The sequence below is a fragment of the Canis aureus genome, chromosome 17 (assembly GCF_053574225.1).
Source record: "Canis aureus isolate CA01 chromosome 17, VMU_Caureus_v.1.0, whole genome shotgun sequence".
Classification (NCBI taxonomy): Eukaryota; Metazoa; Chordata; class Mammalia; order Carnivora; family Canidae; genus Canis; species Canis aureus.
In genome coordinates this window covers 18,640,143-18,664,455 of record NC_135627.1, presented here as the reverse complement: position 1 = coordinate 18,664,455, position 24,313 = coordinate 18,640,143, and the positions used below count along the sequence as shown (strand labels likewise).

Genomic DNA, 24,313 nt, shown 5'->3' with positions numbered 1-24,313 from the left:
AAAAATCACAGTCTTTGTCTTTCCTGCCATACCTGTTTAGTGTGCTTATTTATTCAACAAATATTATTGAGTATTTGTAATATTCTAGAAAGTATGCTAGATACAAAATAAATAAGGAGGGTTAGCAGAGACAGTTTACCAAGAAAAAACTCAAGGTTGATAGTGAAGACCTGGGAACAAATCCAGGCTCTATTGTTCACAGAATGTGAAAGTGGCTTCATCCCTGCATCTAGCAGTTTCTTCACTAGAAAATGGGAAGAAAAGCATCAGATACCTGATAAGGTTAGAGTGAAGAATAAATGAATATGTATGTATGTATATACACCTATATAAAGTTGTACATATATGTGTGCATGTGTATATAAACACGTGTATGCATATGTACATAGATACCAAATACATATATGTATACATATAATATATATAATATATTATGGGGGATCCCTGGGTGGCGCAGCGGTTTGGCGCCTGCCTTTGGCCCAGGGCGCGATCCTGGAGACCTGGGATCGAATCCCACATCGGGCTTCCGGTGCATGGAGCCTGCTTCTCCCTCTGCCTATGTCTCTGCCTCCCTCTCTTTCTCCCTCTGTGACTATCATAAATAAATAAAAATTAAAAAAAAAATATATTATGTATATATTACATATATAATATTCCAATACATAATACACTTATACTCTTAACCACAGATGTTGGGAAACCACTGAATATTTTAAGCAAAGCTGTGTTTTAGTTAGTTTTGAGATTTGTATTTTTGAAAGATCACACTGGCAGAAGATAGAAGGTAAATTAAAGAGATGAGATCAGAAGTAGGGAGACAAGCTAGATGTCTCATGTAATTGATAAGAGACAATAAAGGCTTGCACTAGGAGCATAGCTAGGATGAAGGGTCATCTCTAAATGGGGAGAGGAGAAGAGTGAAGGAAAGGCCAGGGGGAGTCCTGGATGATATTCAAAACTTTTTGGGAAACTGGGTGGTGGACACTGGTGCTATGAACCTGAAAGAAAAGGGTTAGCAGAGCGGATCCTAACTGGGGGAGATTTTTGCCTCCCATGGGACATTTGGCAATGCCTGGAGATATTTTGGGTTGTTGTCGGGAGATATTTTTGATTGTCATAACATGGAGTGGGTTGGGAATTCTATTGGCTCCTGTTGGGTAGAGGCCAAGGTTGCTGCTCAGTACCCTACCATGTGCACAACAGCCCTAACCACAAAGCGTATCCCACTCATATCCCTAAGGTTGAGAAACTTGACCTTGAGGAAATAGAAGCAAGATTTAGGCACTTTGGTAGAGAAGGGAGATGTTGAACTCAGGTTTGGACATTTTGAATTTGAAATGCCTTCAAATATGGTGATCACTCTGCTTAGGTTACATGGCTTATCAAGAATCAAGTTGTGGGGTAATGGGATAAACTTGAAAAATTGGTTGCAGCCACAAATCACAGGGCACAGATTACGTATAAACAAAATAGAGAGATTCAGTTATGAATATGCAGACATGATGGTTACTTTCGAATATTACATACATATATATTTAACTGTCTATATAAAAAAGAATAACAGTGTGGACTATGGCTTCTCTGGATATTTTCATAAATTGTTTAGCTATTTGGGGATGCTTGGATGGCTCAGTGGTTGAGTGTCTGTCTACCTTAGCCTCAAGGCGTGATCCCAGGGTCCTGGGATGGAGTCCTGCATCAGACTCCCCGTAGGGAGCCTGCTTCTCCCTCTGCTTATGTCTCTGCCTCTCTCTGTGTATCTCTCATGAATAAATAAAGTCTTTTTTTTTAAAAAAGAAATCAAAGTTCATTTCAGTTCCCACTTAAAACAAACTTGTACCACCTCACACCTAAAGGATGGAGATCATACAGATTATGCAATATTAATAAATTTCAGCTGAATTCCAATAGTAAATAAAAACATCATATCGGTATGGTCTTATCTATAGCATATTTCTTGCCTTCAAATTGCTTTGTTTTATATTTTAGGAACATTTCTTTGGGGTGTTAGGGGGGAAGCTCAATCTATTCTTTTCACAGATCTGTTGGTTCCCAAGATTTAATTAATAAGGCCAACTAATTCAGATAATTGATTCCATAGCTGCAAATTATGAGCCAATTATCCACCTAAATTGACCTTTCTGGTGTAATACTATTTGAATTGCTATACTCAGTTTATGTTTAATTATAGTATCTATGTTTAATTATTGTATCTGAATAATGTCTAACGAGTTCTCATGTTTAATCACTGTTTTTGACAACTATAAATACTCTTAAGCATCTCTGTCATTATCAGCTAAGCAACCTAAGCTTTATGGGGTCTGTCCTCAGCCTGATTCTCCAGGCTCATCTTGCTCCATGGGCCTCTCCTATATGTGAGAGGAGAATGCCTCTCCTCTGGCCTTCTTTTAGTTTCCCTAATGCATAAAGTTGCTTCATATCTTGAGACTTCACAGCTGCAATTTCACCTTACTTCTACTCTGGTCTTTAGGTCTCAGCCCATGACGGTAACTGAAGCACAATTTCCTCTCCTTTTCCAGAATGCTTTTTTCATGAACTGACTCCCTTTTAACATTAATATGTTATTGTTTTTCTTTATACTAGGAAAATTGCACGATGTTGTGGTGGTTTTGTGATGTGTTTATTAGATTTTATGCCACAAGCTGTACTTGAAATTCATCATCGTATACTCTACAGCATTTGTTGAATAAAAGTAAATGAATGAATGACTCCATCAACCACAAAAATTAAATGATAGGCTTTTAATCACCAATATATTATACATAGGGGTTCCTAAAGCATGGCATTAGCACAGTGACTGAAGAATACGAATGTAAATAAAAATCAGAAGGTAAAAAAAAAAAAAGGCAAAAGTGAAATGTCAGTTACAAGCCAATAGGGAGCTTGGAGAGGACTTTGGGATGATTGTGAAGGGATAACCCATGCCGTTGGCATTCAGATTCAATATTTTTTAACACTCTGGATGCCAATGAATAATAAATTAAACTCTTGAATCTAGCGTGTTAGTTCTCAATAGCTTGGGATGGTGGCAGCCTGGGAACACTAGTGTCAGGCAGATGGTTGGTTTATGGTCACACAGCAGAGCTCTGCTTAGATATCACCAAGCCAAAGATCCAAATGTGCCTTTGCTTATTTTCAAGAATATTCACTCAGTTATGCTCTAATATGTACCATTCCTTTATTTTTTTTTAAGTTTTTTTTTTATTTATTTATGATAGTCACACAGAGAGAGAGAGAGAGGCAGAGACACAGGCAGAGAGAGAAGCAGGCTCCATGCACCGGGAGCCCGACGTGGGACTTGATCCCGGGTCTCCAGGATCACGCCCTGAGCCAAAGGCAAGCGCCAAACCGCTGCGCCACCCAGGGATCCCTGTACCATTCCTTTAAATAGTATTACATTGGGTAGCCCAAGTGGCTCAGCGGTTTAGCGCCACCTTTAGCCCAGGGTGTGATCCTGGAGACCCGGGATCAAGTCCCACGTCGGGCTCCCTGCATGGAGCCTGCTCCCTTGGACTATGTCTCTGCCTCTCTCTCTCTCTCTCTCTCTCTCTCTGTCTCTGTCTCTATGAATAAATAAATAAAATCTTTAAAAAAATAGTATTACATTAAAATATGAATGAATATAAAACAAGCCTAAGAGTAGTGGTTCAAAGAATCTTAGTAGAAATTTGTACTTCAGATCCAAAATAAACTTGTAGCCAGCAGCTAAGAGATGTTTGTCAAAGAGGCAGGACTATGTGTAGGCAGCCTCTCATATGGCCACCAGTGATCCCTGCCCTGTGGATCCACACCCTTGTGTAGTGCCCTGTATCTGAGTGTAGTCTGGACTTATTGATTCAATTGTAATAGAATATGGCAGAAAATATGGGCTGTCACTTTAAAGATTGGTTCTAAAAGGATCTTGATCTTAGGCACTCCTTCTTGCTATCTCTCACATCACTCCCTCCCTGGAAAGCCAGCTGCCATGTTGTGAGTGTGGCAGTAGATGAAGACTACCCAGTGAGAACAATCAAAGGTTATTTATTCAGAATTGGCTATGACAAAAGTCTGTCACTGTTACTTAACTGTGGTGGAGTCTCAAAGGCAGGCAGAGATGTGGGAAAGCTTGATAGAGGGTTAAAAAAAGGTAAGCTTCAGGTATGTATGTATTGGAGGCTGTTGTTATGGGGTTGCTGAAGATGGACTAAGTAGAAGTGGGTATTGTTTTGGATAGGGGAGCATATTTGGCTTTCTCTAGTTGGTATTAAATTGGAAGCAGGGGGCAAAACTTAGGCAAGCAAAACTTAGGCCATTTGTGGCCGGATGCTATAAGGGTTGTGGTTTTACCTCCTGGGCAGATTGTGGCTCATGTTACGATTTGGCTTTCTGGACTGGTTGCTGCAGGTTGTGGGTTGGAATTGTTTTTATAGATGGTTTGATCATTGCTCAATTGTATATCCAACCTCTTGTGAAGCATTCCTGTGGGGAGGCCTTTATTAGTGAGCCTGGAAGCAGATTTTCAAGAGGCCCACCATTACCTCTGTGACTGACCTTGGAAGCAGACCTTCATGCAGTGGAGCTTTGAGATGACTGAAATCCTGAAAGACCCTTTGATTGCAGCTCATAGGACAGCCTCAGCTGAGATAACCTAGCTAAGTGGCTGTCTGATTCCTGACCAAAAGATACCTTGCACTAATGTTTATTGTATCAGGCACTAAATTATGGGGTATTTTGTTACGCAGCAATAGTTAACCACTACAGATGGGAAGGATATAGTTTTTTGTTAGATCACCAAGAAATGTAGTTCAAGAACTTTAAATGGGTTTGTCTGGGAGGCACAGGCAATTGCAATATTTCTTAGAAGGCACCATTTCTCCCTAAGACATACAAAACAAAGGAGGAGTTAAGTCATTATTCTTTACACCTTCTTCTCTTCTACACTCTATTTTATTTAATGACAACATAATCTACCTTGTCCAGTAGCCAAAAGCATCTTCAGTTATTCTTAATTCTTTAGACAAATATTTACTGAGTCTCTACTATGTACTAGGTACGGTTCTGTCACTTAGAACACAACAGACAGAGTTACCGGCCATTGGGAAGCTTACATTCCAATGAGAAAAAGAGGGTAAGTCTTCTGTGTGGAGTAAGGGCAAATTATGCATCATCACATAGTATGGGATAAAGAATATGGTCCCTCACAACCGTTTGCTATTGGAGGGATTACTTGAGTACCCAGATAATCTGGGTAGTAGTTTAGAGTTGTTGTCTAGGAAATCCAGCTACCCAGTCCATGAAAACCTTAGAATGTTTCAGGCACTCATTATTTTTCTAAAGATTTATTTATTTGAGAGAGTGGGGGAGGGACAGAGAGAGAGAGCCTCAAGCAGACTCTACACTGAGCACAGAGCCCAATACAGGGCTCCATCTCACCACCCAGAGATCACAGCCTCAGCTGAAACTATGGAACCCTAGTTCAGAAGCATTCCAGTTAGGATTAGGGAACTCTCCAACCCTTTATCATGGAACTCCTAGAATCACTTTTGGACATTTCTGCTTATTGCAGTGCCCTGATAAATCAGTCATTTATATAATACATTATGTGGTACATGCTATGGAAAAAGAAAAAGAGCACATTTGGAGAGCTATAGACTGCTGGGTGGGTTGTTATTTTAAATAGAGCTGCTGGAGAAAACCTCATTGGGAAGGTGATATCTGTGCATCTTTGAAAGAGGAAATTGGCCATGAGGACACCTGGCAGAAGGAATTTCTGGTAGAGAAAATAGCCAGGGGAAAGGCCCTCAGTGAAGAATGCACCTGATGTGTATAAAGAATGGTAAGGAGGCCAGCGTATTATGTAGAATGAGAGATGGGGAGAATAAGGAAGGAGGAAGGAAGGAAAGTAATGAGGAGTCAGATCATACAGGTCCTTGTGGGACTGTTTATGAACCTAGTTTTCTCTTTGAGTGAACTGGGGAGCAGAGGTTTGTCAGAAATAAGTTGACACAGTCTTATGTTTTAGAAATTTCACCATGCTATTGTTTTGAGCACAATCTAGACATGTCTGGAGTCCAGGAAAGACGTCTAGACTAGAGATATGCAGTTGGGAGTCATTGGCTCACATACAGTATTTCAAGCCAGGAGACTAGATGACATCACTAAAAAGTGAGTGTAGCTAGAAAAAAGAGGTCAGTAGCCTGGGCCTTCTAAAATTAGAGGGAGGGTGGAAGAGGGGGAGCAGCAAAGGAGCCCAAGGAGGAATGACCAGTGAGACAGGAAGAAAAACCAAGAAAGTGCAACGGACTGGAAATGTATCAAGGAGGAGGGAAGGCCCAACTGTCACGTGCAGTGCTATGACACCTGTGATGGGGATTAACACTCTCAAATGGATTTGGCGACCAGATGGAGATCACCAGTCGCCAGGGAATAGACTTTGGTGGAGTAGTGGAGGCCAACAGTAGTGGAGTCTGAAAGAAGTGACTTTTCCAGAAAAATGGAAAAGAGAATTGAAGGGGGTTATAATGTATAAATATTGAGCAATTTTGATACAAGAGAATTTCTGCAGTAAGCAACAATTTAGGGTTACACAGAATTGGAGCAGTAGCTAACAGCTAAATTAGGAATATGAAAAGAATTTTAAAATATATATATTGAAGTAATTCTCTTGCAAACCTGCAGAGAGTTGGATTATCCAGTCTTGTATCCAGTTTTAATTTTTTAAAAAAAATTAGCATGATTTTCCTCCTGTCTACTGTAGTCCTCCTGGGAATTTCCATCTGGTTCTGTTTTATGTCTCACTTGGCCTACGACCTAGCATCTCACTATGTGCATTATTACCATATCACAGTCCTACTATTACCCTGCCATTTTCCTACTTCATTACTCTTGCCAGGACTCTGTCTCCAAAACATGCCATTTATGATGTCATTACTCTAGCTAGGTTCAGTTTTCAAATGGCTTTAAATGGCACAACTTGGCTATGGCTGTAAGCATGCTGGGAATGTAGCAACACAAAGAGAAAGCTGGGTGAACCAAACTGTGAGAGGAAGCTAGAACCAGATAGGGCCAACCTGCAAGATGGGGCTACTGTTGTAAGATGCACCATAACTAAGATGTCATGGAGGCATAGCTCCAGATCTTCCAGGTGTCAGAGCCTGTAGGTAAGAATATCAAAACTTATTACTTATTCTCCCTAGTACAATTCAGCTTGGTATACTGAATGTTTAGTTTGTGACAACAGAGGATTTTTAAAGACCCACATTTTGGGGAACATAAGAGCCCTAAAATACTGCCAGTTTCACTTCTCATGGGTTTAGTTTTTACCTGCAGGTGGAAGGCTTCCAGGCCAGGCATTAGCTGACATTGCTATCTTGTTTCATACATGTACCAATATATGTTTATCTACATTATGAATATATCTATATTTTTTCTCTGCAAATACATGTGTGTATTATACTCCAATTTTTAGCATTTTTTCTTTCTCCTGATTTTGAAACTGATTTTGTTTTAAGTAATATAAAATCATTAAGTTTGTTGGTGCCAGAATCTTGCTCTGCAAAAACAATGTTAACCATTACTGATTCCAGGTAGATTTGAGTGCCCTTACTATGAACCAGGAACTGACTGTACAATTTGATTAGAAACATTTTATTTTTTGTAAAGAATCTTATGTCTTATGATAAGAGATGGCTTAATGCACTTACGTCACACCTGAGTGTTCTCCAGTATAGTATGACTATGGCTTTTTATAAATTTGTTGACATTTTAAGACATTGTAGCACACCTCAGCCAGGTTAATCATACTAGGAGGGATCAGATGTCTGTAGTCATGTGCTGATTGCTCACCTCCTGTTTCAGCCAGAGGGCAATTGCTCAGAAGCTTCCTGTAAAATCATGCCATTGACCTCTGTAAAATGTTTCTGCCAGTGTAGTTCTATTTATTATTCTTTTTTTAAATTCATATATTTATTTACTTTGACTATTTAAAACTTATCTAGTACTTTAGCATTGTATAATAATTACATTTTCTTTCTTATACAAGTTTTTTGTTTTATTTGGAGTTAAAAATTGCCTCGTTTTCAACTTATTTAATTTTCCTAGAACCCATGGCTAAGTGTTCTCCCACCTGCAACAGTAATGTGAAAGCATTTATCCCTTAGTGGTGTATTTTCCCTTGTGTTTCATGCTACACAGGTCGCCTCCATGACTACTTACTTAAAATGCTTTATTTTTCTGTTTTGAGTTATATTTGGTTTACTTGCCACTCTCAGCAGTAAAAGTATTGTCCAGTTTTCATTTTCCAAATTCTAAGTGATGATATTTTTCTAATTTATACCTTCTCTCTAAACAGATTCATGTGTTTTATATTTATCCATGATTGGGATCATTAACATTTCACATAAGCTGTTGCAAAAACCAGGACCTCACATTCTATGTTCTACGTTGAGACTGGTATTTGTGTTTTGCTTAGATTTTAGGATGACTGAGATATACATTCTTTGTTTTCTTTCATTTTTTCACTGTTCCAACCTGACGTTACCCAGCTATCCAGATATGATACTGAACCAGAATATTAACCACGGTTTTGCTTATCATCCTCCACCTGTGGATCCTTCAAGTTACCAATCATGTGCTTTCTGCGATTGATGCACATTTTCTGAAACTGAGCCGTAAGGTCCTCTCTTCATTCTCATTCTATGCATATAGTTAATTGGTATTTTGATTGAACCAGCAGAAGTATAAAAGTGCCTATGAATCAAAGGAAATTATTCTCATTAGATATGAAACAAAGAAAGCAGTGGTTTCAAGAACAAATATTATTCAAAAATATTCTCATTAAAAGAAATTGCTCTCTCTGGTATAATAAAATTCTTCTAAAAAGAAGCATCTGGAAGAATCATATAACTTGCCGTAGCATAACATTTGGGATGAATTAAGATGCTTCATGTCACAAAATGCTTTCAAGGCTTCTCAGTATTTTTCTTCATTTCAACTTATCTGTGTCTCACAGTTCTCCAATTAGATCATTTTTTACTTCATAGTTCTTTAAAGGCATCACATAATGAATATTGTATAGAAGTTACAGTCCCTCGAAGATTAGAAATATTGCTAAGTGGCATTAGTTCAAGCCTGTATGTGGAATGTGCAAGTTTTTCTGTGCTGGATTTACCTGCACAGTTTTTATATGAATAAGTGGGAAGGGAAAATTACAAATACTAAAATAAATGAGCTGTGGAACCATGAGAAAAAGACAGACATTTCAGCTCATGTGTTCATTCACCATCCATGTGTTGCCTTGATATCACTGAACATTTGAGAACCATTGAGTGAATTCTTATGGTGTTGAAGAATTACCCTCATCAATGGGTCTTCAAGTTGGAAGGAATTTTAGAGGTCATTTCATCCTCTAGACTCTTCACCATCCAGATCAATTTTTTAAATGACTCCTCCAATAGGGCACCTGTTACTTTTTCATGGAAACCCTCTCCATTTTCTGAAAGCTTTTATTAAAGATTGGCCTTCTGTTTTTACAGTTTCTTTCCAGATCTAGAAAATTCTTTGATCCCATCTTCCATATAAGGACCTTTGTTTATGAAGGCAATTTCCATACATCCCCTAAATATTTTTTCAGTGATATTCTTTTTTAAGATTATTTATTTATTTATTTATTTATTTATTTATTTATTTATTTATGATAGACATAGAGAGAGAGAGGGAGGCAGAGACACAGGCAGAGGGAGAAGCAGACTCCATGCAGGGAGCCCGACGTGGGACTCGATCCCGGGACTCCAGGATTGCACCCTGAGCCAAAGGCAGGCACCAAACTGCTGAGCCACCCAGGGATCCCCATTTTTCAGTGATATTCTTGCATAGCACTGCAAGAAACCTTAAGGGGAGAGAAAGATGGTACCATTACCTCTCCAGAAAATGTGTTGGTAAAAATGGAAGTTGTATGGGTTTTAGATCAAATACTAGGGATAGAACTCCAATACTTACAAACTGTGGGACACAATTTTAGAAATATCTTTAATTGTGGATAGTGTTTCTCCTAATTTAGCTAGGAAATTTTTAAAAAGATTTTATACTAAAAGCATTCAAGATACCTGGAGTAAAGTCACACTTAGTAACTTTTTAAAAAATAGATACAGGTTAATACATAGAAGGTATTATTAACTACAAATAAATTGACATAGATCTTCACTACTCATGTGGTGCGTGGACTGGCAGCGTTGACATCAACTGGGAACGTGTTAGACAAGCAGGAGTTCAGACCTTATCCCAGACCCACTGAATCGTAAACTTATTTTGCAACAGCCCAAGGTGATTTGTACACAAGCACTGGCATGTATTAGAGACAAGTCATTGAAAATCAGAAAATAGGAAAGTCAGGAGTGTAATTGAGAAATTCTTTAGAATGTGGGGAATGGGTAGGTGAGGGGAAGGGGTTTGGAATCTTTCTCTGTTGGAGGACTAGCAAGTGCAAATACTCAGAAGTGAAAATTACTCAAGACCATGAGGAGACTGACATAATATTCACGATGTGTGTTAGAGAACAGAAGGACATGTGGCTAAAGGAACTTGAAAATCAAATACAGGTTTTATATTTAATGTGGTAAGAAATATTATGTATAGGTTCTTGAACTTGCGGCTATGTTAAAGAAATGCTTTTGGATTAACTCTGCATAAATTGGACTATACTAGCAAATAAACAGATAAAAAGGGGAATTTACATGAAGTAAATCCAGATAGGAACTTATAAGCCACTGGTCTAGAATGGTAGAATGAAACCACCATTCCTCAGTTCCTCTGTTCATTTTATTACCCATGTTTTTAGCTTAAAAAAAATGATTTTATACATGTACTATATTTTTATGTATTGGTGCACTTATTTGTATGAAGTGTATTCCCAGGACTGTTATTTCTTGTTCCAAAGTATTGGGTGTTCTTTGTTTATTTGTTTGTTTTGCTTTTGATGATTGTTTTTTGTCTGGTTTTCAAAAAAGGATGAAAGGGGTTCTATATTCACTCATAACAGAAAGGAGTTTGCTTTCTTTTGAAATACTGACAGCAGCAACTCATAATTCTTTAATTTTTGTCAATCTAGTGGATATAAAGTGATACCTTCTCATCATTTTCATTTGTATCTCTATAACTCAGATTTTTTTCCTTAGACACTTAAATGTGGCCTTCTGTGAGTTTTCTCTTCACAGCCTTTGTCTGTATTGTCTTTATTGTTAACAGTTGGAAAATGTTCTCTGAATATCCTTAATATTAACCATTTTCTATCTTTTACTCTACAGATAGTGTTTCCCAATTTATTGATGATCATTTAACTAAATTAGTATATATTCTGTTATGCAAAGGCAGTTAACACTCTTTATAAGCAAATGATATTTCTTTTCTTTGACATTTTTGGATCTTCCATCTAGACTACAAAGATCTCTCAATTTCTAATTGAATATATGGTAACTTAAACTTTCTTCTAAAATCTGTTTTACTATTTTTACATTATTAAGTCTTTAATGTCAATAAAAATTATTGTTGTTTTGATGTGGGGCAGATATCCAACCTTCTTATAGATGTGTAGCCAACTATATAATTATTACTTTTGAAATAGCTGCCAGATTTATCATTTATTATATTCTGTAAATGTCAGAACATATTTTCTGGACCCTCCATTATTTTCCTGTTTATTGATCTCATCTTATACTAAAACCATGTGTTTAGGATTTTGTATAGTATTTTAATATTTAGTAAGATTAGCCCCTTTCAGTGTCTGTCTTTTTTGTCTTTTGGGGAGTGATTCTTAAACATTCAGTTAAAAAATATAACTTTAAATGAAGTTGCATTTAATTTATATATTAGTTTTAGAATAATTAATGTTATAGTATTTTTTTTGGGATCCCTGGGTGGCGCAGCGGTTTGGCACCTGCCTTTGGCCCAGGGCGCGATCCTGGAGACCCAGGATCGAATCCCACATCGGGCTCCCAGTGCATGGAGCCTGCTTCTCCCTCTGCCTGTGTCTCTGCCTCTCTCTCTCTCTCTCTCTGTGACTATCATAAATAAATAAAAAAATTTAAAAAATTAAAAAATTTAAATATTCCCTTTTTATGTTTTTCTGTTTTTTTCAGATTCTGTTTTATATTATTTAATAGCTATACTTAAACATTTTTTTGGCTGCATCACGAACTCTATTCTAAATGTTCTACCATTTTGTCTAGAAAGGCAAGGAAGCAGAATGTATAGTCTCCATTTTCTGTATCTAGATAGTTAGTGCTATGTTCCAGGCATACTTGAGGTTTCCCTCTTTAACATAGCATATTTCTAACCTCTCTCAGTTTTGTTTAGTTTTTTTGGCCTGAACCTCTTGAGATTTTTTTTAAAGTATAAAATCACATAATACTTTATTATTTCTTTTCAAATTCAGTTGACTGGACTATTCAAAACAATTTTGAATGTAAATGGTGGAGGGGATGCCTGGGTGGCTCAGCAGTTGAGCGGCTGCTTTTGGCTCAGGTCGTGGTCCTGGGATCCTGGGATAGAGTCCCACATTGGGTTTCCTGTGCGAAGCCTGTTTCTCCCTCTGCCTATGTCTCTGCTCTCTCTGTGTTTCTCATGAATAAATAAATAAAATATATTTCTTTAAAGAATGTAAATAGTAGTGATATGCATTAATGTTTTGTTCCTGACTTAAAAGAAATGGCTTTAGCATTTCACCATTCCATGTTTGCTGTTTGTTTTAGAGAACCAGTCTGTCATTTTTAAGTAGAGCCCTTCTATTCCTAATTTATCTAGAGTTTTAATAACTTACAATGATGGAATTTTATCAGATGCCTTTTTTTTTTGCATCAATTGGTGTGATCATGTGACTTTTTAAGTTGTTAACATCACTAATTGTGATATTAAATTTATTTTCATTTAAACATCCTTGCTCCCCGCATAAGTATTTGCTCTTAATATATTATGTATTTTATATTATGCTAATTCTAGTTACGAAATAATTACATTAACTACAAGTAACTGGTTACTAACATAAGTACTTTTGTCTGCTCTTTCATTTTGTGTTCTATTTCCCAGCATAATAACGATTCCTCTTAATTTAAATTAAAATGATAGTAGGTTTGTGAAACCGGGCTATTACAGATAGGGAATGGCAGATGAATGGAACCAACTTGGTCTTGATCAGTGACCAGAGATTTGGCTTAAAGCTGCAGCTGCCAGATGCATAGGTGGGACTTAAAACAATAGAGGTGGTGGGTGGTGTGGGGTGACCCCCTAAGTCTACGTGAGATCCATAGCTAAAGTCTCATTCCTCACACTTTCTAACATCAAATCAGTGCTGCCATTGTGTAGGGTTAAGTGGATATGGTCCAAGGAACACAGTGCCTCCACCCATTCTTAGGTCAGCTCCTCCAAATAGAGGCCAGCTCTGGTCTGGAGGGCACGTCAGTGCCTGTGGATAGTGGAGTGCATGTGCTGTGAGCCCTGTGAAGTGAGTTTGTCCTGGGGCAGCCTGACTCAGGAGAATTAATTGCAGTGAAGCCTGGAGAACTAGAAGATCCCAGCACACCTCACCTAAGCTCCTCCTCTTTCTCTGGGGGATGGGGATGTGGGTGGGAGGGGAGACTATGAAGGCTGCTACAGCTAAGACTTGGCCTAAGTACTAAGAATGGTTCTTTTCTTCTTCGTTCTGTTGTTTTCTTTTTTGTAGCACTGTTTTTATGGGGCTTTGTTATTACTATTTGATGGATTTGTTAAGTGAATTGTGAAGGCTTCTACCTTTTACTGTAGTTGAGAATAGAAATACCTGCTATTTAGGTATTAGCTGGAACTCATGTGAAGTCAACTGATTCTGGATCCTGTCTTCCCTTTTCTTTTCCACATGAACCTGTGTCTGGATGCAGACTCTGCCATTATGAACTCATGTAGTTCACTCTGCACAGCAGTGCAGCCTGAGCATTTCACAAAGGTACCTGGCCTGTGCGGCAAGTGGATGCTACATTCAGCTGAGGCTTTGCTCTCTCAAATTCATTTGTAAGAATTATGGAAACCTTTAACATTAATTTAATTGTCACTTAATGATAGTTTTTTGTTATTCACAATTTAGAAGAAACAGCATATATTAAAATATGTCTTCTTTCTACCTCTTTTGATATACTTTCTTTTTTTTTTATATACTTTCTAAAAAAAGAAAAAGGACTAGAATGTCAGAGGAATGAATTACACTTGTCAAAAATAAAAATAATCCCTGATCATAATAATTTAAAGGTCCAGTTGTGTCTTGTTAATCATTAACTTATTTATAGAAAAACCTTTGACATCCAGATAACTTTTTATATAAGCAGCGAAATAGAAAATGTTTAATAAATATAACTTAATCATTGTTCTCTATCTTTGTAAATGAAGGCAGTGATTGTGGTGGCATTTTCTAACAAGGAAATTTCAACCAATCCATTTTTATAAAGGGAAAATAGGATACAGGGTAAATAGCACACATTGAATAACTACTTAATACACCATTGGCTTAACAAGGCCTACAGAGGAGTATTTTCAAATGATGGTGCTTAAGTTAAAAAAAAAAAAAAAAAGCATTGCAGAATCCTGCATAGTAATTACAAACTCATCAGAAAACTTGACAGTTATGCTTGGAATGTGCACCAGGAGAGATTGTGATATGTGGTCCGGTATTGTCATTAGAATGTGTGTGAATTGGCAAGGGGTGGGGGAGCTGACTTGTGCAACTGTGACTCCCAACAGCCACTCACTGTCTTGTTTCCATGGTATAATAAATGTGCATTGCAACCACACTGCAAACAACAACCGGATTCAATGTGGTTCTTTCACAGGACCGTGATAACATCTGAATGATAACAGTGATTGCCAGGAATAATATTAAGTGAGTCAGAATGTGATTGCAATTCCTAGACAAATTAGAGACAGCATTCTATGAAAGAGTTGTGAATGAATGTTTAAAATGTAATGGGATGACAGTGAACAGACCCTAATTTAAATGAGGAACTTTCCAGAATAAATATTTTTAACGGCCCTACTTGTTAATGAACATATATTCCCCTGATGGTCTAAGATATACCTCATTGTACACACTTCAGGAAGAGCTGGAAAAGGTTACTGCGATGTTTATTCTGCCAGAGTAATGCTAGAATGAAACAAGGATGGAGGTTCATTAAAACTGAAAGGAAAGGTGATTTTTCTAGAGGTAAGGTAGGTCAAAGAAGAGGATTATTCATTATCTCTGGATTCTCTTTTAAATGTCTGTAGAAGTAACAATTCTATCAATATTGTGACTAAAGTTTCTTTTCAAGGCCAGCCATTGTAACTGAAGAATCAACAATCTACTGTGACCCTGAGACTGATAGGCAGAGATGTATCTGCTTATGTTATGTGTTTGAAGGTGAGAGTCTCACATGGAACTTAATGATTAATATACTTCTTTTAAAAATCCGTATTCCATTTTTGTTAGTAATTTGTACTAAGTCCACCTTGCTAAGATCTCCAAGTATCACATATACCCCTGGTTTTATTAGACCCTGAATTAATCCAGAGTAAAGGAAGGATCACTGCCGGGGAGTTATACTAGAATGGGTTTCTTGCAAGAATTGGGATATGAGCTAGTGTTTGCAAGGACCGTGAAGAGAGAGCCATCGATGAATGTAGAATCACCTATTGGTACTTTGATGAATGATACAGTGGGGACCGGAGAGATACAAAGCTTTCAGTGCCAGGACATCACTTTGATTTGTTCTTTGAAAATAGAAAAACATCCTATATTTCAAGGAGTGAATGCACATACCAGATTTTGGTGATTATTAATCTATTAGTGTTCTTTGTGGATTGGAATGAGGTGTGGTTCAGTATTGAGTCCGTGACAAAAATTGAGGAGATGGATGGATAGACAGGGCTGGTGGCCCTACTACAAAAGATTTTAAAAATTGGCAAAATGGTATAAAGCAGGAGAAACACGATGCTAATGTGAGTGTGGGATAGTCAAAGGTAGGAGAAAAGAATCAGTTCATTTTCCAAGATTAAAGCAAAACAAAATCATACTGAAAAAAGAACACAATATATTCTATCTAATAATAATAATAATAATAATAATTAATAATAATAATAATAAAAACAGTGATTGTCAACTAAAAGCATTGTTGGCTGCAGCACCCCAGCTACCTACTATCAATCTCTGTGTTTTTCCTGATCAGCTTCAGTCAGGAAGTTTGAATGCTCAGGACCTCAGTTTTTTGTTTTCAGAGGTGATGCTCACTTGAGGGTGTGTGTTCAACTGTGGAATACAATATAATTTTGGAGACTGTTTTTCAGCCCCTGAGAGCAGTGCTTTGGCATGATTATCTCTCCCAGACTGCAGACAGTTCTGAAAAATGAACTAGCTTGACATGAAATTGCCAAAATATTTCCTTCTGTGATAAAACTGATAGGATTTAAAAGACAACTGTAGCCCTCCTTGACTGTCCTATAGCCAAAGCATGCAAAGAGGCACTGCATGTGAAAGTTAGTGTTTGTTATCATTTGGTATTACTTATTTAAATTTGACAATGATAAACAATTAAACAAATCCCAAGAGGTGATCACAAAGAAGACTTAGATTTAATTTAGGCATTTTAATGAGCTTTGCTTTTGATATGTAGGCATAATTAGTGCATTGAGTACGAGTTAACCCTAATTAAATTGATTAACTTGAGCAATATTTACTCTGGTTGATATAATGAACATAAGTCTAAGGATATTTTTTAAAATTTAGCTTATTTTTCACATCTACTAGTTTCAGATCTACATGTTTATAGTCGACTTAAATAATATGTTATGACAGGTGATGGAAATTATCTTAACACTTGCATAGTCCTGTGCTTAGAGATGCAGCTATGGACTTTTGGGACATTTGAATTATTTCCAATTTTGGATAACTAAAAAATAATGCTACTATGAACATTCATGTATAAGTATGTTTATGGACATATATATGTTTTAATTTGACTTGGGTAAATACCAGGAATGGAATGACTAGGTCATATAGTACGTGTATGCTTAATTTTTCAAGAAACTACCAAACTTTTTTCCAAAGCAGTTGTAGCATTTAACGTTCCTACTTGCAGTATGTAAGCATTTCAGTTGTTTTATATTGATAACACTTGATAAGGTCACACGTTTTTAATTTTAGCTACTTAGATGGATAGATGTAGTTTTTAAAAAATTAATTTATTTTAATAGACTTCTTGATCTGAGAGGATTTAGACCTGCTCATAGTAGATACTCAATTATTATTTGTTGTTTGAGCAAAGACAGAAGTAGTGTTGGTATTTTCATAATTTAAAAATAAAAGCCTGAAATGCTTCAAAAGAAGCCCTAGCCTCATCCTTGTAATAGCATTTATTTGCATTATTGTCTTTCCTATTCTTGCATTGACTTAGAAACAACAAAATAAAATCCATTCATCTACTAGACAGGTGTCCCAGACTAATATTTCTTTGCTTACAGCATAAGCCAGGGAATGACATTTTAAATTAGTTATAGTAGACATTGTACTTTTAACTTTGTGACTAAACCATTATAAATATCACTGAACTTTATCTTTATGAAAAGCAGATCTCAACATCATGTGTGGTTTTAGGTAATTGAAATTATTTGCAAAAGCAGAAACAACTGGAAGAATTGAACTCAGTAATTTTTTTTTTTTTGCCCGTTTGACCTGGATATTTTAATATTGTCAATCTTAACAAACTGATCATATGAGTTCAAAGTTTTCAACATTTGAAACAAAGTAATACATTAGTAAGGCAAATGATGAAAGTTCTTGGATATTTATTCTTGGTTTATATTTTGCTGGCAATTTTAATTGTGTATTCACATACATATGAATAACTTGCATTTCAAGTTATAGAAAATAATGCACTGGGACACCTGGGTGGCTCAGCGGTTGAGCATCTGCCTTTGGCTCAGGGTGTGATCCCGGAGTCCCGGTATGGAGTCCCAGGATCGAGTCCCACATCTGGCACCTTATGGGGAGCTTGCTTCTCCCTCTGTCTGTGTCTCTGCCTCTCTTGCTATCTCTCATGAATAAATAAATAAAATCTTTATAAAAAAAGAAAATAACAAACCATAATTTCATTTGTATCAAAGAACTGATGGTTTGTACATCTTTCTTCTCCCTTCCCCACTTTTTTCTTTTTCCTTTCCCTGTCCGTCTGTCTTTCCTTCTTCCTTTTGTACTTCTGTATGATTTTTAGTAGAATATGATGGTAACCAATAGAAAATGATCCTATAGTATGTAAGAGTCAGTAATCCTCCAAAATATGCTCCAATTTTTCCCTACAAAGAAGTTACCAAAAACATATAAATGCTCATTTAAACAAGTGGTATGGTAAGTCAGCTTCTTGAAAAAGTTGTAGGGTATATAGCAAAAAAAAAAAAAAAAAAGATTACATTTTCCTTAGAGAACAAAATCAACAACAAAATCCTTATTAGGTTTTAGATTGTTAACAAATCTTTTTCCTGAGGATATTCTCGGGCCAAACTTAGATATTTCAGATGGGTAAGACTCAGTACTTGCTTTTTAAGTGCTCATGATTGTGGGTTGGAGGTAGGGGATAAGGAGAGAGAGGGATAAATAAAATCAAGAATGCTAAAATCAAGTGCTAGGAAATATCAAAGTAGCACAGAGCAAAGCATTTAACTCAAGGTTTCTGGAAGAAGTGACTCTCCAAGGAATAAGAGAGAAAAGATAGATAAAAAGGAAGGGCAGTGATGTACCAAAAGAGAAACTAACATAAAAACAAAGTTGTGTTTGTCTACCACAGACAGAGGGAAGGAATAAAGAAGGATTTAGATTTTTAGACACGCTAATCAATGAACGATTAGCTTCCTATAGGCAATAAAAAAACCATAATGTACTAAATTGAAATAAGTTTAAGGAGGTTAAATTATTTTCTTATTTTCTTTCCTTTGTTATTTTGATCATGTTTTTTGGAGGGGAGGGGGGAACACAAAATACCAAAAGAATTCTAAAATCATTTCCCCTTGTGATTCCTTTGTTTAGAAGGGTACTCAATCTGTCCTTGTATTTCCCGTTGGATAAGTTAGAAGCAGTATTTGTGGGAAAGGAGACCCCAGGACAGAGCAGATTGGCTAATGGAACATTTGTGGAGCACCTGCTATGTGTTAGTACCGTGGGACTTGCTGGGGGTGCCATCATTCCCACTCCCTGGAAAGCTCACAACTGTGGGGGCAGGGAGGGGGAAGCCTGAAAACTAAACAGTGGCTAATGGTACAGTTGGAAAGGTGTTCCTGAACAGATGTTGGCCTTGTATGTGCACAATTCCATGTGGGGAATACCTTCAGTGCCAAGTGATAGTTCTACCCCTCTGCATCTCCTTTTTTAGGTCCCAAAGAGACAGATTTGACATTTTTCCTGTACCGGAGTTTATGATTTGATTTTTACATTTTTCTTCCTTTCCAACCATGAGAACAAGTATTAGGACTACTTTATGAAGAAATAAAAGTTCTTCATATTAAGTAATACAATCATAACATTTTATTCCTCAGGGTTTATGTGAAAAGCTCTGAAGAATAACTTCATTAGTCTGCAATCACTTTATTATGCAAGTGTAAATGTGATTTATGTATGTGATACAGGAAGGAAAATCTAATAGCAGATGAGAGTTTTCTCTTTGTATTTCTTCCTTTATTTATTAGGGAAAAACTAGTGTACTATCTGATGGGTACTGTTGGAGGTCCTTTAAAAAGAGTAACTGATGTCTTTATGTTGACTCTATGAAGGAAGCACTATCACTATTGCCATTTTATAAGGAAGGAAACAGGGACACATAAAAATTAAATACCAAAGTCTGGGAGGTAGGGAGCAAAGCCAGAATTGGAAACAAGGCAATGGCTGTGCAACATAAAACTAGGTTCTATATGACACCAAGAGGTACGTTTGGTATTACTTGTTTTTTAGTCTTCTGGGCTAACACTTTCTTTTAAAATCCAAATAAAATGTATTGAATTCCTATACAATTTCCTGTAATAAACTCAGGACCCACGCCACCATTTTTGTTTCCCCCGAAAACGTGCTTTCATATTACCCCTTCTGGTTCTGGGGTCCAGGTCCTCTGGTCATCTTGACACTTGCCTGCCTCCTCCTTTCCAGAAGATGCTACTCCTTCTTCATCCCCACACCCCTGGAGCAGAGAAGTCAAGATTTCTCCTGCAAATCTTTCAGCACATCACAAACTCACAACTGCTGTCTGTGACAGAGCTTTACTGAAGTGTGGGGATGGTATGGTAAATAGTAGCCCAAGACAGGAGTTTCTGTTTCTAGACATTTAAAAATCATTCCTGTTCTTGGAGAGTTTCTTACCAGGTCCTTTTATAATGCTTTCAACTTCCCGCCATTTGGCCAAGCCACTCCTGTTCTACATATTCTTTCAAACTAGAGTAAGCATAGGCCAAGCCAAAACTCCTATCCCCTCTTTATGTAGAAAATTTTCTTTTTTTTAAAGATTTTATTTATTTATTCATGAGAGACAGAGAAAGAGAGAGAGAGAAGCAGAGACACAGGAAGAGGGAGAAGCAGGCTCCCTGCAGGGAGCCCAATGTAAGACTTGATCCCGGGACTCCAGGACCATGCCCTGAGCCGAAAGCAGATGCTTAACTGCTGAGCCACCCAGGCATCCCAATGTAGAAAAGTTTCTAATCTTTATTCCATTTTTTTCCCCATCTAGACTAGTCTGGGGAACCTTGTCCTTTGCAATGAGAAAGATCATAAGGGCATTTTTACTAACCAAAGAGCTCTGAACATCTGTGTGGTGAATCACAGCAGTCCTCCACTGTCACCTTTCCCCTCCAAGAACTACTTTCATTTCATTAAAAAAAAAATTTAGGTCAAAAAAACAACTATTAGGCACATGGGAGTATTGGTTCGCAAACTGCTCCCTTTTAACAGGGATGGCAAGGAGAGAAGGAGGAAAGATGTAGCCATTCAGATCAGTAGGTGGCAGGTATAAGGAGCGAGGGAACTTACTTAAAAGGCTTGTCTTGTGCTGCTGAAAGACAAGTAGATCTCCACACACCACCCCCTTCAGAGTCCTAAAAGTTTATAGAGAGGCCTTAATCGGGTTCTGTCATGTATATAGTCCAGATGGCCTCAGAAACACCTTGCTCTCTCAAGACTGTGTTCTTTGGGCAGCTTCTAGCATGAGGACGGCAAGTGGAATGTACATTCCAAGGACAGACAGGAGGGTAAGGAGCTTCCAGTAGTAGCCTGTGTCCAGCTCAAGGGTCAACCAGCAACCCTGTTGATTACCTCCTCCAACAGGGAGATCGTAATGAAATAAAACACAAGATGTCTCTTTAAACAAGTTAAATGTAATTAAATTTGCAGTAAGTACAATTATTTATCAAAGAAGCCATAATATATATCTGTATCTACGTAGATGTAGATATCTTTGACAGATTGAACTCACAATTCTCCATGATTCTGGCTGAAGATATTGCCATTAAATGTGTAATTGATAGGGACTAAGAGTTTAGTGTTTGGATGTATTGGAAAAAGGACCGTCATGATAATTTTGAATCTTTTGCTCAATAAACAATTATTATGTACCTATTACGTTTCAGTCCTGGTGCTTAGAAGAAGAACTACTTGATGAATAAATTATGGCCTTTGACCTCACAAACTGTAGAACGAGTGGATCATAAACATTGGCATATAACTAGAAAATAGTGCAATATGAACAAAGTGATCTGTAGGGTGGTATAAAATAAGTAGAATATACAACTAGCAGCCTGATTGGGACGGGGAAACTTGTACATAAGATGCCATTGGCATTAAGGATGGGTGTAAGTGTTCTAGGCAGAAAAGAATAAAAGAAATAAGAGGATGTGTGAAGGCTTCGGAGAGCAAAACAGCATCACATTTCTGTGTTGTGAGCAACAACTGTCCCTGTGTTGAAAGCAGAAGAGAGAGTGGGTGAGGGGAAGGCGAGGAGAAAAGAGATGGAAGAGTGGCCAAGATGAGAGCAGAAAAAATAGATTAGGTTCCACACAAGAAAGTTCATCTTATATCTCGCTCCAGGGTGTTTAGACTTTTAGGAACACCAGGGCCAGCTTTTAAGTATCCCAGCATGACCTAGTGAATCTGAATGTCTTGATTAAATCAGAAACCTGAAGTAACTTTTATTCATATTAGGGTTTAAGAAACTCTGTTATAAGCAATGGAAGCTTTTGGCTTTTTAAATATTTCATAATATGAGGTCATATCTGGCACTACAGACCAATATACTGTAGTGTATATTGTATACATACTTAGAAACATAATGAACAAAATTATTTTTTATATAGCTTGAACACTGTATGATACCCTGGGTAGCAACTTAGCATAGTTTAAGTAGATGAAATTATATAAAGTGTCTACTAAAATACCATTGGTGAAACTTTATCAAGTGTTATTATTTTTTCTTTTGTCCCCTCCCTCATGCACAGTAAATCCTGTCTGAATAATTTAATCATTCTGGAACATTAAAACAGTCTTGGGCTTTAAGGATAACTAAAGAGTTTCTGCACTATAATGAGGCTCTTGGAAATGCTGTGCCACAAATTATATGTGGGAGAGAATGTGGCCTTATTTAGACTTCCAAGCTAGCTTTCATTTTCATCCAGAGAATGATTTTGATAAGAAGCTGTTATTTGGTATGGCTAGAGTAGTAAGTGAGCTGCCCTTAACCTCATGTCTGTAGGAAGGAGGGACAGAGGGACCACTACTCTATAAGTCTGTGGATGGAATTAAGTTTCTCTAAAACACATCTATGGGCAGGGAACAGCTTGCATATGTGGAAATAGAATCTGAATTAAAATGGAAAATATTAACATAAAAGCAAGTGTAGGGATGACCAGTGTAGACCACAACACAAAGTGGGCAAACCTATTGAAATAAACATGCTGATGACTGTATTGGAGTTCTTCATAGAAAAGATACAAGAAACATCATGGATAATAGTTTCAAATGAAAGAAAATATACTGGGATTCATAAACACAAGTGCAATATGGAAGAAATATGACTCAATCTTTCTATCAAAACTGAACATTGATTAGTATCTTCCTAAATGATGGGCTCTACTTTTTAATGATTTTTTAATTTATTCCTGCAGCTCCACACAGAAGCTAAGATCAATTTCCTATAAAACAATTAAAATAACAGATTTTAACTCCAGCCTTATGAGATTTGGTGCATTAGCTACAAGGCTACTATGTTTTGACTGAACTAAGCATGGCAGTGGACATCAGAAAGGTTCTAGAACTTCTTTATCTAAAGGGCTTTTTTGCATTTGTTTATTTTTAATAGAAGAGAACCTATAGTCCCAGAGCTGGAATTGGAGCATTTGGGAGGTGAATTTTAGTACACTTACCTTTTTTTCTTTCTTTTCCTTTTCCTTTCCTTTCCTTTCCTTTCCTTTCCTTTCCTTTCCTTTCCTTTCCTTTCCTTTCCTTTCCTTTCCTTTCCTTTCCTTTCCTTCCCCTTTCCCTTTCCCTTTCCCTTTCCCCTTTCCTTTCCTTTTCCTTTTCTTCTTTTTCTTTCTTTCTTCTTTCTTTCTTTCTTTCTTTCTTTCTTTCTTTCTTTCTTTCTTTCTTTCTCTTTCTTTCTTCTTTCTTTCTTTCTTTCTTTCTTTCTTTCTTTCTTTCTTTCTTTCTCTCTTTCTTTCTCTCTTTCTTTCTTTACATTTCCAATACACTGATATTCCAAACTCTTTGACCTTGCTTTGCAAAAATATAGTAAAAAATTTTTCTACCTTTATTTAACAACCATTCTGAATAAGGGCAGCAAATATTTAAATAAGAGGTGGTGATTTGATGGATTTTTATAAGGAAAATCTATATTATTTCTAAAGTCATATTTTTGAAATTATAAGAACTTAAAACTTAGATTTTTAAAAGATATCTTTGGAAGCACAGTTTTTTTTAAAGTTTAGATTCTAGCAAATTTATAGAGGGCTACTAGCTTCTCATAGCTGAAATCACGTACTTGTTATAACCTATGCTTTCTGCTTTTGACTATGTTACTGTTGGAATATTTTCTGATAACATCTATGAGAGCAGGAATGGATGTTGTAATAAAATGGAGTCTTCTCAGTCTGATTGATTTTGCACTTTTCAATCCATTTCAGTTATCAGAAAGTATTTAAAATTTTCCTCCTGCTATTTGGAAATAATGTAATGGTCTAAAAGATTGCCTGCCTTCTGAGACAGTTTCTCTCTTGTCAAGGTAGAAACAGTATATTTACTAAACTA

At 36.9% G+C, this 24,313-nt stretch overlaps 1 protein-coding gene and 1 long non-coding RNA gene across 7 annotated transcripts in view; one reads left to right on the top strand and one right to left on the bottom strand.

Moving 5' to 3' along the window:
• LOC144287833 (uncharacterized) overlaps positions 1 to 6,782 on the bottom strand; it is a 40,251-nt gene extending 33,469 nt beyond the window's left edge. Inside the window, exon 1 of the long non-coding RNA XR_013355590.1 lies at positions 6,673 to 6,782. This is a non-coding gene — a long non-coding RNA (uncharacterized LOC144287833). The remainder of the gene's footprint in view (positions 1 to 6,672) is intronic.
• The window catches only part of GPC5 (glypican 5), a 1,330,718-nt gene that overhangs the window by 222,317 nt on the left and 1,084,088 nt on the right, over positions 1 to 24,313 (top strand). The gene's annotated exons all lie outside the window — the stretch shown is intronic.